Source organism: Notechis scutatus, chromosome 1 (assembly GCF_049901735.1).
Source record: "Notechis scutatus isolate UNSWTSFEM ecotype Mainland chromosome 1, rNotScu1.2, whole genome shotgun sequence".
In the NCBI taxonomy this organism is placed as follows: domain Eukaryota; kingdom Metazoa; phylum Chordata; class Lepidosauria; order Squamata; family Elapidae; genus Notechis; species Notechis scutatus.
The window spans coordinates 50,600,550-50,613,240 of NC_142009.1; the positions used below are offsets into that span (position 1 = coordinate 50,600,550).

The window sequence follows — 12,691 nt, forward strand, 5'->3', positions numbered from 1 at the left end:
AGCAGTCCCCTAAAGGAATTCATTCAGATGATAAGCACTGATTTCATTTAGGATGCTTTTGAAAAACCAAATGGTAAGAGCTATTGATTAAGGCATAAAGAGACTGTGCTGATTTAATTAATTGTGTGCATGTATTTATACTCATTTGTCTGCTGTCTTTTTGCCAGACTCTTGAATAGGAGAATGTGCTAGTTGAGCTACAGACAAGCCAAGCTACATCCATTCAGTCCAAAACTTTTACTTTAAAGTTAGCCAAACAGAAAACAGAAAAGAAATAAAATTGGAAATGTCCTTTTGGCAACACATATCTGAGGCCAGAATAAATAAGCAACCAAACTTGTACAGTAGTCTGTGGTTATTAGACTGCTGTGTTAGGACAGGGGAGATACAAGTTCAAGTCTACACTTTGCCATGGAGTTCACTGGGTGATCCTGCGACTGTCAATGTATCTCAGAATCTACTAACCTACCTTACAAATATGTAGTTGTGGTATCAAATTGGAAGATGGAATATTATGCAAATCTTGAAGCAGAATATATATTTCATGAATAGAAAAAAAAGTCTTCCAAACTCTGGTCCTCTCACTAACTACTGCATCTTTATGCAGGCCCTCTAAACAGAAAGCACTGAAATTTAGATGACAAATTATTGGGAATTTCTGTAAACAATTTAGGGATGTAGATCGAGTGCTTGGTCCATCTAAACAGATCTAAACTGAATACTTCATGGAAGGAATATATTTAAAGGAACACCTGCTTGACCTGAATCTTGCTTGAGATAGTCTTAATATCCTTTAGTCTTTCATATCTGTTATTTTCCCACCATATCCATTGTGATTTAGTCCATAGTTTCTGGCTACTTCCATAGATTTCCTGCTTATGAAACTAGTGTTCAAGAGTCACCATTTTAACCTTTTCTATATTTCTTGCTCCCATCCCATCCCCAATCCCAGACTCCCACCTAACTTCCTTCATTTGCCAAGAATTGGCCAAGTCCAATAAGCTGCATCTTTTCTATGTTATTTGTTTTCTCCAAAACTATGAGATCTTTCTGTCAACCATCATTTGTTCCTTTCTGCTTCTTCTATGTGACACTTTGACATGACACCACAGAATATGCAACTATTGATCAGGACTTTGAATTCAATGCCAGCACACCTCACATCTTCTGAACCTCCCATTTTAGTATGCTTTGAAATTCAGGGAGTTTAAGTTACACATCTGGTATATAGGAGTGATACAAATCAAATCCCACAAACCTATGAATGGCATATGCAAATGTAAAATGCATTACAAATACAGTTAATATAATGAAATTAGGCTGGCTTATGTATCTAGTGACCTGGATGATTCATAAGAAAATCAAAACTCCAAGATAAACATATATTAAATATTATAAATGCTTTATAGACACATATGGTACAGAAAAAGAATTCTCTGCCTTTTGTAGGGCACGTACAACATCCTGCCTATATCTCTGCAACTTTCATTACAAAGGCATTTTCCTCCAAGTCTGACAACCTAATAAAAGAATTAATGGCATTTTAAAGTTTCTGGCATAAATAACTCTTTTTTCAATAATCAACAATGAGAACAAGCTCTCCATTCACTGGAGGAAGTCAGCAGGGAGAAAAAGTTACAATCCTCAGCGATTTATTTTATGAACATAGAATTGTGGCCTTGAAGGCGTTGTTACTCTGAAGGTCACGAGATAAATTTCTGACTCTGTAAAAGAATTCAAAATAATGAAAAGAAGCTAAAAGCATAGAATTAACTCCAACACATGAACAGCACTCCCCGAAACACCACCCACTACAAATAAACTACCTGCCCTATACAGACTTTCATCGCACCCGCATGTGGAAAAATCTTTCAAGCATCTCATTGACACTGTATTATAGCCCCCTTCTAAAAGCAAAGCAGCCATGCTATTTATATTTCACATTGCTTCAAGGCTACCTTAACATTTGAGTGGCACTTCCAGTACTTGAAGGAGCTTTCTGCACACATGCTGTACCGAAATCTCTTCAACTTATTGCAAAAGCTGGTTGGTGTTGTAAGATATCATGAAGCACCTCTCTGTGGCACATCATGTTGTCTCTTTACCCCAGGAAGGTGCACATCTCCCTCATGGTATAACTACCTCACCAAAGGGGAAAAGCAACCACTCATAAGTCTACCGCAAGATAGGAGACTGCCACGCCCCAGCCTTCCCATCTTCTATGGTGCTATCCTCTTTCCTGGGACTCACAAATGGCAACTGCTTCCTTCATTTTTAGCCTTGGCTGCAAGGCTTGATTGCTGATAGCTGACTTTGTAATGTTACAGCAAATATTTCTATTGAGCAAACCTTCCTAAGAAACAGAGAGGAGACTGTCATGGATTTCACATCCAGACCCCTCACGTAGTAAGTGTTCTGAATTCTAATATTCATCCCCTGATCACAGTTCAGAACAGAGACATGTGGGTTGTTCTAGACCTTCTATATTATTTTTATGTCATATTACAGCTTAGGGTTCCCCATAGGCTTCTCATTAGCACTAGAGCCCGCTTTAAACTAGTGATGCTTATGCTTAGAGCCCTCTGCCCACAGCCCCACTGGTATCTACCAACTCTTATTTCGCCCTAGAATCTTATTTGCTCTTACATTCTTTTGAGCAGGACTCCATTGTACATTATCAAGGATTTAAAAATATTCTGGAATCTGCTATTCACCCCCTCCCCACATACACTTCTCTTCAACCTTTTGTAAATATGGTGGCCTTTACAAGCAGTTGGAATCACTCGTTTTGAAGAGTTAGTTGGTCAATACAGGACCTAATTATACCAGCTTACCCTCATTAATCTTGACAGCTCCTATGTTCACACCTATTTTATTTTATCTTATTTTAACTATGAAAGATACCTGCTTGGCTGCATTGCAGGGCAATGTTTTAAATATGCATGCTTCTTAAACATGCAGGCTTGCTGTGCTCAGCTTGTTTTCATTTTAATAATTGTCACTTAATCTGGGAACTAATTCTCTTGGATAAAATGTTGTATCTGCTGTGCTTTTTGGGGGGATTTGTACTGAACCTTGGTAGATGTAATAAATACATTATAATTTCAACAATATTATAAATAAATAATAGTACAAGTAGTCTTTGCCTTATGACCACAATTGAGCCCAAACTTTCTGCTGCTAAGTGAGACATTTGTTAAGTGAATTTTGCCCCATTTTATGACCTTTCTTGCTAAAGTTGTTAAGCGAATTACTACAGTTGTTAGGTTAGTAACACGGTTGTTAAGTGAATCTTGTTTCCCCATTGACTTTGCTTGTTAGAACTTTGCAGAAGGTGAGCATATGACCCAAGGACACTGCAATCGTCATAAATAAGAATCAGTTGCCAAGCATCCGAATTTTGATCATGTGACCATGGGGATGCTGCAACAGTTGTAAATGTGAGAAATGACCATATGTCACTTTTTTCAGTGCTGTTGTAACTTCAAATGGCTCCTAAATGAACTGTTGCAAGTTGAGGACTACCTGCAGTATTGACTTTTCCATAGAATAGAATAGAATAGAATAGAATAGAATAGAATAGAATAGAATAGAATAGAATAGAATAGAATTCTTAATTGGCCAAGTATGATTGGACACACAAGGAATTTGTCTTGGTGCATATACTCTCTGTATACATAAAAGAAAAGATACATTCGTCAAAAATCATAAGGTACAACACTTAATGATAGTCATAGGGTACAATAAGCAATAAAATTATACTAGGAAACAGTCAATAAAAATCATTAGGATACAAGCAACAAAGTTACAGTTATACAGTCACAAGTGGAAGGGGATGGATGAGAAGGAGTGATGAGAAGATTAATAGTAATAGTAGTGCAGACTTTGTAAACAGTTTGACAATATTGAGGGAATTATTTGTTTAGCAGAGTGATGGCATTTTGGAAAAATGCTGTCCTGTCTAGTTGTTCTGGTGTGCAGTGCTCTATAGCATTATTTTGAGGGAAGGCGTTAAAACAGTTTATGTTCGGGATGTGAGGGGTCTGTAAATATTTTCACAGCTCTTTTTGACTCGTGCAGTATACAGGTCCTCGACTGAAGGCAGGTTGGTAGTAATTGTTTTTTCTCCAGTCCTAATTATCCTCTGAAGTCTGTGTCTGTCCTGCTGGGTTGCAGAACCAAACCAGACAGTTATAGAGGTGCAGATGATAGACTCAATAATTCCTCTGTAGAACTGTTATCAGAAGCTCCTTGGGCAGTTTGAGCTTTCTGAGTTGGCGCAGAAAGATCATTCTTTGTTGTGCTTTTTTGATGATGTTTTTGATGTTAGGTGTACATTTTAAGTCATGTGATATAGTAGAACCTAGAAATTTGAAGGTCTCTACTGTTGATACAGTAGTTGATATGTGTAGTCTAGTATTGTAAGAGGTGGTAGTACGGGAGGGTTTCTTCTAAAGTCTACCAATCATCTACCATGGTTTTGAGCATGCTCAGTTCCAGATTGTTCCGGTTACACCACGAGGCAAGTTGTACAGTTTCCTGTCTGTATGCGGATTCTTCGTTGTCTCGAATGAGACCAATCATTGCCCATATCAGTATGATTTGTACTACATAAATTTGATTGTTAATAAGAATATCCTACTGTTCTCTTGGCATGTTTCATAATGCAATTAAGATCCTTTTCAACTAACATGGTTAATGTAACATGAGCCCTACTTTCCGTTCTGAAAAATACAGGAGGATTCATTGTTCTCTGACAAAAACAGAAAATTTATGAGCAAGTCTGAAAAGAAAAACACTTGGAACAACCATCATAATTTAACACCACGGGATCACAAAGGCAGACTGTAAAAGTAGGTTACCTAATTTTATCGGATATTCATTCAAAAACAATTGTTAGAATCACAGGATAGGAAGGGTGTTTTAGATGCTATACATGGGGAATGCTTCCATTTATTTGGACAATCAAAGAGTAAAAGGGGCAAGAGTGATCACGTTTCTCCTCTTCCAATCTCTTCCGTTTTCCCTGCGGAATTGCCTTGAGAGAATTATTCTCTAGACATCTGCTTGACTTTCCTTACCAGGGGAAGTTTTTCATTGGAAAACTGCTGCTGCAAATTGTACTCCCTGAGTAAGGTGTGTATGTGAGAAGGGGGGGAGGGAGAGAGAGAAAGGGAGGGAGGGAAGGAAGGAAGGAAGGAAGGAAGGAAGGAAGGAAGGAAGGAAGGAAAGAAGGAAGAGAGAGAGAGAAAGAATACTTCTATGTTTTAAGAATATCACTAAGTATGAAGGAGATGTTTATTGTGAGGTATCAGATAGTCATAGCCATGAGTCCAATTCCACTGTCAATACGCTTTCTCCTGTGGTCCTACTCTTAGTATGAAGAAGTTAACAGACTACTTCAGAAGCAAAACACTGCTGAACAAAAGAATCTAGAATCCCACTTGACCCCAATGTAATATAGCGGTTAAGATGTCAAACGAAGAAGTAGGGAGACTTAAATTCTAATCTACCTCATCTATGAACACTCACAGGGAGATTTGGGGCCAACTATCTCAGGTTAAGATCCCTCCCACAGCTGTTCTGAGAAAAATTAGGGAGGGAAGGGGAGAGAGAGAGAGGGAGGGAGGGAGGGAGGGTGTTATGTACATATTCTTCGGCTCCTGAGAAATAGATGGATTATACATGTAATAAATAAGTAATAAAAAGGGAAGAAGACAGAAAAGAAAAAAGCCACCTCCTTCTTCCACAAAATTTTGAATGCATTCTTTAAAAAACCGTAACTATAATTTCCCACTGAAGCTCTTTGAAACCATGCAAGAGGTATAAAAACCAAAGCAAACATGTCGGAGGAAACTATGAGTGTCTTTTTCCTTGCAGGAAAAGGGGGTGGGGGTGGGGCAATGTGGCTGTTTTTCTTTTTTGATTTATATTCTGTTACCTCAGCAAAACAGATCGTCATCCTGCTCCTTTTTCAGGAAAGTTAGAATCACAGGATGAGAACCGGGTGCTGATATGTAAACAATGACAGAACATGGAGCACATTACAAATTCCTCATTTTATGTCCAGGAGGAAATGATAACTCTAGGAAAATCAATCCTGATTAGAGATATGAACAATGAGGCTGGCAAGGAAAATAAAATGGAATTCACAAGACAGATGAGTAATGTACAACTCAGAGCAACTTCAAAATACTGAGAGACGAACAAGTTTGTGCAACTTTCCGACTGACAATTGTAATTCAATAAAACATCCTTTTTCCTTTTTCAGATTTTCTGAATTTTTGCATATCTGTGAATATTATCAAAATGAAATTAATGTTATCAGAGCTTACTCTAAACCCTACAGATACAGAAAGTGAATTTGAGGGAATAAATAATACCAAACTTTTATCTTTGTTACATTCATTATGTTATGTGTCCATGTGGAAAAAACATTGTGTGTCCTAAGAGTCAATAACTGGTTGTACCACCTTTGGCTGCAATAATTGCAACTGATGCTTCCTTCTAATTCGTTATTAGTCTCTCACATTGCTAGTAGTCTAGTCTATTCCTACATGACAAATTGATTTGCCTCAGCAACATTTGGGGTTTTCTAGAAGAAATGATATCAAAACCCAAATTGGAAGATGACCTTGCCCAGTGGCTTCGTGTAAATGAAATGAAGGAGGGAAGGCAGAACAGAACCTTTCAGCATCCTACCTAAACCAATCAACTGGATCTAGGTCCAGAGAAAGGAAGAGAACCATTGTAAAACAGGGCTCCCAATCCCCAACCCACATAGCTGGCTTGCCTTTTTGATAATATAGAAAAGTCAATTAGACATTAAGGAACAGAAGAATGGATGTCCCACTACCTTCCCAGCTCTGCCACAGGTCATCTAAAACTATAACCAGAGTTGTCTCAGTACTAAATCCCAGTCTGAAACCTGACTTAGATATTCCATTTAGCTATTCCATATTCCATTCCTTAGATATTCCATTTCCTCCAGGGTTCTCCTCAGCTGCTCATAGACCACTTTCTCAACAACCTTCCCAAAAGGGGAGTCAGGAGACTAGTCAAAAGTTATTGAAGACTGTTGAGTCGAAGGATGGACTCTTGAGGAGTGAGTGCACTATTGTGTCTTTCAAGGCTGGGGCACCAGCCCGTCAAAGAAGCTGCCACAATAGCATGAACACAATGGAGGGTCACTTCCCTGGCCACTTTCATAACCCAGGAAGGACCCAAATTCAGTAAACAAGTGGCTGAACTGAGAGCACAGAAACCCTATTTTTTCAGGAGTCACTGGCTCAAAGTCACCCCAGCTCATACCATCAGATGGTACCACAAGCACTTCAGACTGTAATCCTCAATCAGAGTCCCAGGCACAGTAAATCTGAATGATATGAAATTATTATTTTTATCCATTTTCTTACAAATGTATTTGAATATTTGGGAGCACCATACAATGCTATTGCATTTCAGCTTCAGACTGGTACTCTCCTGTACAATTGTTGAAACACAGAATTCATGCTTTCCACAATGATGGCAAGTTGTTGTAGTTCTGAAGAAGCAAAGGGTCTCCAGATCATGACCCTACCACTAGTAATAGCAATAGCACTTAGACTAATATACTGCTTTACAGCCCAATCTAAGCAGTTTACAGAGTCAGCATATAGCCCAAAACAATATGGGTCCTCATTTTACTGACCTCAGAAGGATGAATCAACCTTGAGCCACTCAGAATCGAACTTCTAGAGTCAGAAGTGAGCTAGCCTGCAGTACTGCATTCTAATCACTGTACCACCACAGCTCTTACTAAACGTTTAAAAGGTGAAATGATATTCTTATTGTGGAATGCAGGGTGTTGTGGTTATCCAGCAGCAATGAGGAGGATGTTCCTGAGGAGTCTGTGCTAGGTGCGAGTAAGAGCAGGATGATTCATGGAAGAGCAGCACAGGCGACTTGGGAGTAAGAATGCTAATTAATGGCCCCTCCCTCCAGGGAATATAAGCCTGGTTTCAAATGGTTTTTGCCTTTGCAAAAGGCAAAAAAACAAAGGACTCAGTGTTGTGATTAAAGACTCTGATTTATATGAAGACTTCTGTCAAGGTTTTTCTAATTGGACTAATTGGCTGCAAGCCATCTGTTATCTACAAAGAGGTTTATTTGTAGATTAAAGCCATGAAAGTTTGAGTTACTGAGTTTATCTGTGTTTGCTCTAGGGGAACCGGCTGGGTCAGAACAGTTTGCTTTTTGCCAAAATGAAATTTATTTTTCTTAAGAGATGGATCAGCTGCAAGCTGAGAATGCTTTGCTACAACAGCTGGCTATGTTAGCTACGCAGGTAGGCCAGCTTCAGGCTCTTACTGCTCCACCTCCTCCTCCCGCTCATCAAAGAAGATGCCCAGTTGCTGTGCCGGACAAGTTTGACGGCAACCAAGATATGTTTCCAGCTTTTTTGGGACAGTGCCAGCTATTCATTAGCTTGAGAGCAGAGGACTTCTCCACTGACCGGGATAAGGTGGGTTTTGTAATTAGCCTGCTCTCTGACTCTGCAGCATGCTGGGCCACACCCTTACTGAGGCAAAATAGTGCTCTGCTGAATGACTTCTGGGGGTTTTGTGAATACCTGAGGGTAATGTATGAGGACCCTATTAAGACCCAGACTGCTGCTCGTCATGTGAAAGACTTGCAGCAGGGACAGCAATCCTTACAGGAGTACGTCAGTGAGTTTCGGCTGATTAGCCAGGATTCGGCTTGGAATGAGGCAGCACTTATGGACATGTTCCAAGACGGGCTGGTGGATGAGTTGCAGGATGAGCTGGCACGAGTGGACTGTCCTGCGACCCTCACTGAATTGATTCGCCTGTGCCTGAGGATTGACGCCCGCTTGCAGAGGCGGAACTGTTGTCGTGCTTCCCGAGCACTTCCTATGGCCCCTGTTGTGTATGAAAACTCGTTCCCACAGGAGGAGCCTATGGATCTAGGCGCCGCCAGATCCTGCTCATCGGTGATGGAGCGCAATAGACGGCGTGTCGAGGGGTTGTGTCTTTACTGTGGGAAACCTGGACATTGGGCTGCTTCATGCCCCAAGAAGCAGCAAGGGGTGTCGGTCCCAAGTCCTGCTCCTCGGACCCAGCAAACTTGTTTGGTTCCTGTACCTGCTCTCCGAACCCGGAAATCCTTGGATCGGGCGCACACAGGATTTGAATCATGTCCCTCAGAAGTGGATTCCGGCCCCCCTCGGCATTTGATCCTGGCAACCCAAGTGTTCCTGGCCAATAGTTCCCAGAAGATTCCAGTGCATGCTCTGGTGGATTCCGGCGCCACCACAAACTTCATGGACGTGGCCTTCGCAGAAAAGTATGCAATTCCCCAGTGCTCTGTAGACCCTTTTCTGCAGGTTGAAACCATTGATGGCCGGGTGCTTGTGTCTGGGCCTATCAAGGCCGCCACCAAGCCCTTGCGTCTTACTATCGGTGTGCATGAGGAGGTGATCAGTTTTACCTCACTTCTGGATTGCATCTCCCTGTGGTTTTAGGTTTGGTGTGGCTTCGGACTCAAGACCCCCAAATCTATTGGTCCCAGAATATGATCACATTCCCAAGTCTGCAGTGCATGGATCACACCCTTGATGTCTGTGCAGGGATGGTAATGAGTTCATCCCAGGTGTCTGTGCCTTCGGAACTCCAGGATTTTACAGATGGGTTTAGTGAGCAGCAGGCTTTGAGGCACGCCGATCCACATCATCTGTTTGTAGTGGAAAAGCCTGAGTACCTGCGTCCAGAGCATCAACTTCCGCTCCAGATGGGACGGCCCATAGAATTGTTCTCCGCTGTGCAGGAGCCAGTGGATTTACGGGCACAGATTTGGGAGGTGCAGCAGCACAATGCTTGGGCTGATCAGCGGACGCAAGAAGTAGGACCCAACTCACCGTGATCGTTTGAGGAACTCTTGCACTACTGCAACAAACTATGTCCCGGCAGGGCCGCTTCGGGGACTTATCTTGTCACAGTGTCACAACAATCCTGCAGCAGGGCATTTTGGCCTGTTCAAGACATTGCACCTTTTCTCTCGGACTTTCTGGTGGCCCCAATTACAACACAATGTGCAGTCTTATGTAATGTCTTGCATGCAATGCTGGAAGCCTAAGGCAGTTTATAAGCGAGTTGTGAACCGCTCTCGGACAGCAACGCTGCCATTGGCTGTGGGGGATCGGGTGTGGGTGTCTACTCAGCATCTTCCATTAGACCGGCCAGAGAGGAAACTTGACCATCAGTATCTTGGCCCGTTCCCTTTAGAGGCAGTGATCAACCCAGTCGCCTACTGTCTGAAATTGCCTCGTTCGCTATGGGTCTATCCAGTGTTCCATCGCTCCCTTCTGGTTCTCAAATGGCCAGCCTGTCCGCTCCGCCAACCTGACCCTTCCCTGCCAGCACCATGTGATGGAGACAGTTCGTTGGAGTACAAGATCGCCAGTATTCGAGACTCTCGGTGGTTGAAAGGGCAATTTCAGTACCTGATTGAATGGAAAGGGTACAGAACGGAGGCATTTACGTGGAAGGATGTGAAATATTGTATTTTATATCAACTGCCTTTCAGGGGTGGCCCCTGTAAAGCACATGAAGATCCTCCAACCAGATAACTAGAGAATGAATGACTGGAACACTGGAGGAAAGTGCACCTCACCATTTCTCAATTTCCTCAAGTCCAGCAGTAATGCTACCTCACATCAGACATCCACTATTTTAAATATGAAACTCCATCCAATAGAGGTGATACATCTAAAGCCAAGTCATCTCACCCATTTACTAGAGGCATTTTCATCTTGCCAGGATTACGTTTCACTGTCCTTTGCTCTACACAGTCTGTCATAGTTGTCAGTGAGAAATTTGATAAGGCTTTGCATGCTTCAAAAATAATTTCAGGCATAAGCTTAAAAAAAAGATTATTTTCATGTTTGCACAGAAGACTGAAAAGGACTAGATGTTTTAATGATAGCAGAGGTGCTAAGCTTGGGCTAGGTCCAAAGCACTTCCTCAGAATCACTGAAAAGTGCACAGCCCTGCAGTTTAATATTTTTATTCTTTTTCCAAAATCAGATAAAAACAAGAGATCAAGCGTGTCAGCATTCTCTGCAATCCAAATCTACCAATGACTTCACCTAACACTTTCATCCAGAAGATAAAATGACTTTTTATCTAAATGTTCTTAATGAAGATGTTTTCAGACAAGGCCTTCCTAAATTGTATAGGATTGCAATGAGTTATCAATACAATTGTTATTGCACCAGTATATCCAAAAAAAGCACTGCCAACAACTCATCACAAGACTCTGAAGAACCTGCATGAAGTATTAGGGCACATGATACTTTGCACAAGCCCATTCTATTGTGCTCTGGACCAGAATAGATTACGGATTCCTCCAGAGTCATATTAGAATCCTGTATAAAAATGCAAGTAACAGTAATAAGTCCTGTCTCTCACCACAAGACAGTTTAAATTAGAAGGGTTCCACCAGAAGTTGCCTTAAGTGCAATAATGACATACAAGTCATAGCATTCTTACTATTCTAGCAAGAGCAGACACATATGATGCAATACACTCTCCAAAGCAGAGTGGCTGGCATGCTACAACACAAATCTGAGATAATAACAAGAACGTGCAAGGACAGGTTTCCTGACAGGGAAAACAGAATCAGGCAGTTGCTTCCTTGCCAGAGACAGGATGTGAGCTTGACACCATTACTGAGTGCTTTATGCTGCTATATTACTAGAATCCAAGGATAAGGAAACTGCTACTATATTTTCAGGGTTTCCTTGCAATTGCAATGTTCAGTGGTGATTCCACTGAAGAAAACAGATTTCTATGAAGAGAACAGAAAATACATGAAATAATTCATTTGCAAAATTATTCATTTGGAAATCATATAGAGATAGGGAAGAGAGGAACTATGTACTGTGTCCTACTATAAAGACAGAAGAACAAGGCATTTATAGGGAAATATAAGCAGAACCCAAGCATTCTCACATAACTCTTAAATTATTCTGTTAATTTATATTCATAAATATAAAGGCATTCACCTACATGACTTATACTTGGACCTTTCTTAATTATACAGTTTAAATCTGTTATATTGATTCCAAGGAAATAAGAACATTATTTATAAATAACATATAGTTCAATCTTGTGTGTCTGTTCAGGATGGCATACAATAGTACAACATCAATGAGGATGACCATAATTTCTACCAGATAGAAACATGGAGTCTTCAGTCACACTGGAATACTGCAACAGGATCTGTACTTCCGTGTACTATGAAATGTTGGCTTGCTACAAACCATGATTTTCAAACCTGAGTTTGAAAAGAATCTGCAAATCCAAATTAGGCAGGAATCTAATAAGATATTAAGTAGACTATTAAGTGCTAACCTATGTTTAAAAGTTAACAAAAACAGGGAAAATCTGTAACAGACAAGATATTTGATTATTATTATTATTATTATTAAGATAGATTAAGGCAAAATTCTGAATTGCAACACATGACCTCTGGGACAGGGGACTCCAACCTTGGCAACTTTAAGACTTGTGGAACTCTGGGAGTTGAAGTCCACAAGTTTTAAAGTTGCCAAGGTTGGAGACCCCTGCTTTGGGAGACATCACTTCAACAAGAAAATATTTGTGGCAGCGAAGAAAAGTGAAGTGTCTTT

The 12,691-nt window shown here is 40.8% G+C and overlaps 1 protein-coding gene across 2 annotated transcripts in view; it reads right to left on the bottom strand.

Annotated features, from left to right (window-relative positions):
- Positions 1–12,691, bottom strand: part of PTPN14 (protein tyrosine phosphatase non-receptor type 14) — a 133,389-nt gene that overhangs the window by 63,966 nt on the left and 56,732 nt on the right. The gene's annotated exons all lie outside the window — the stretch shown is intronic.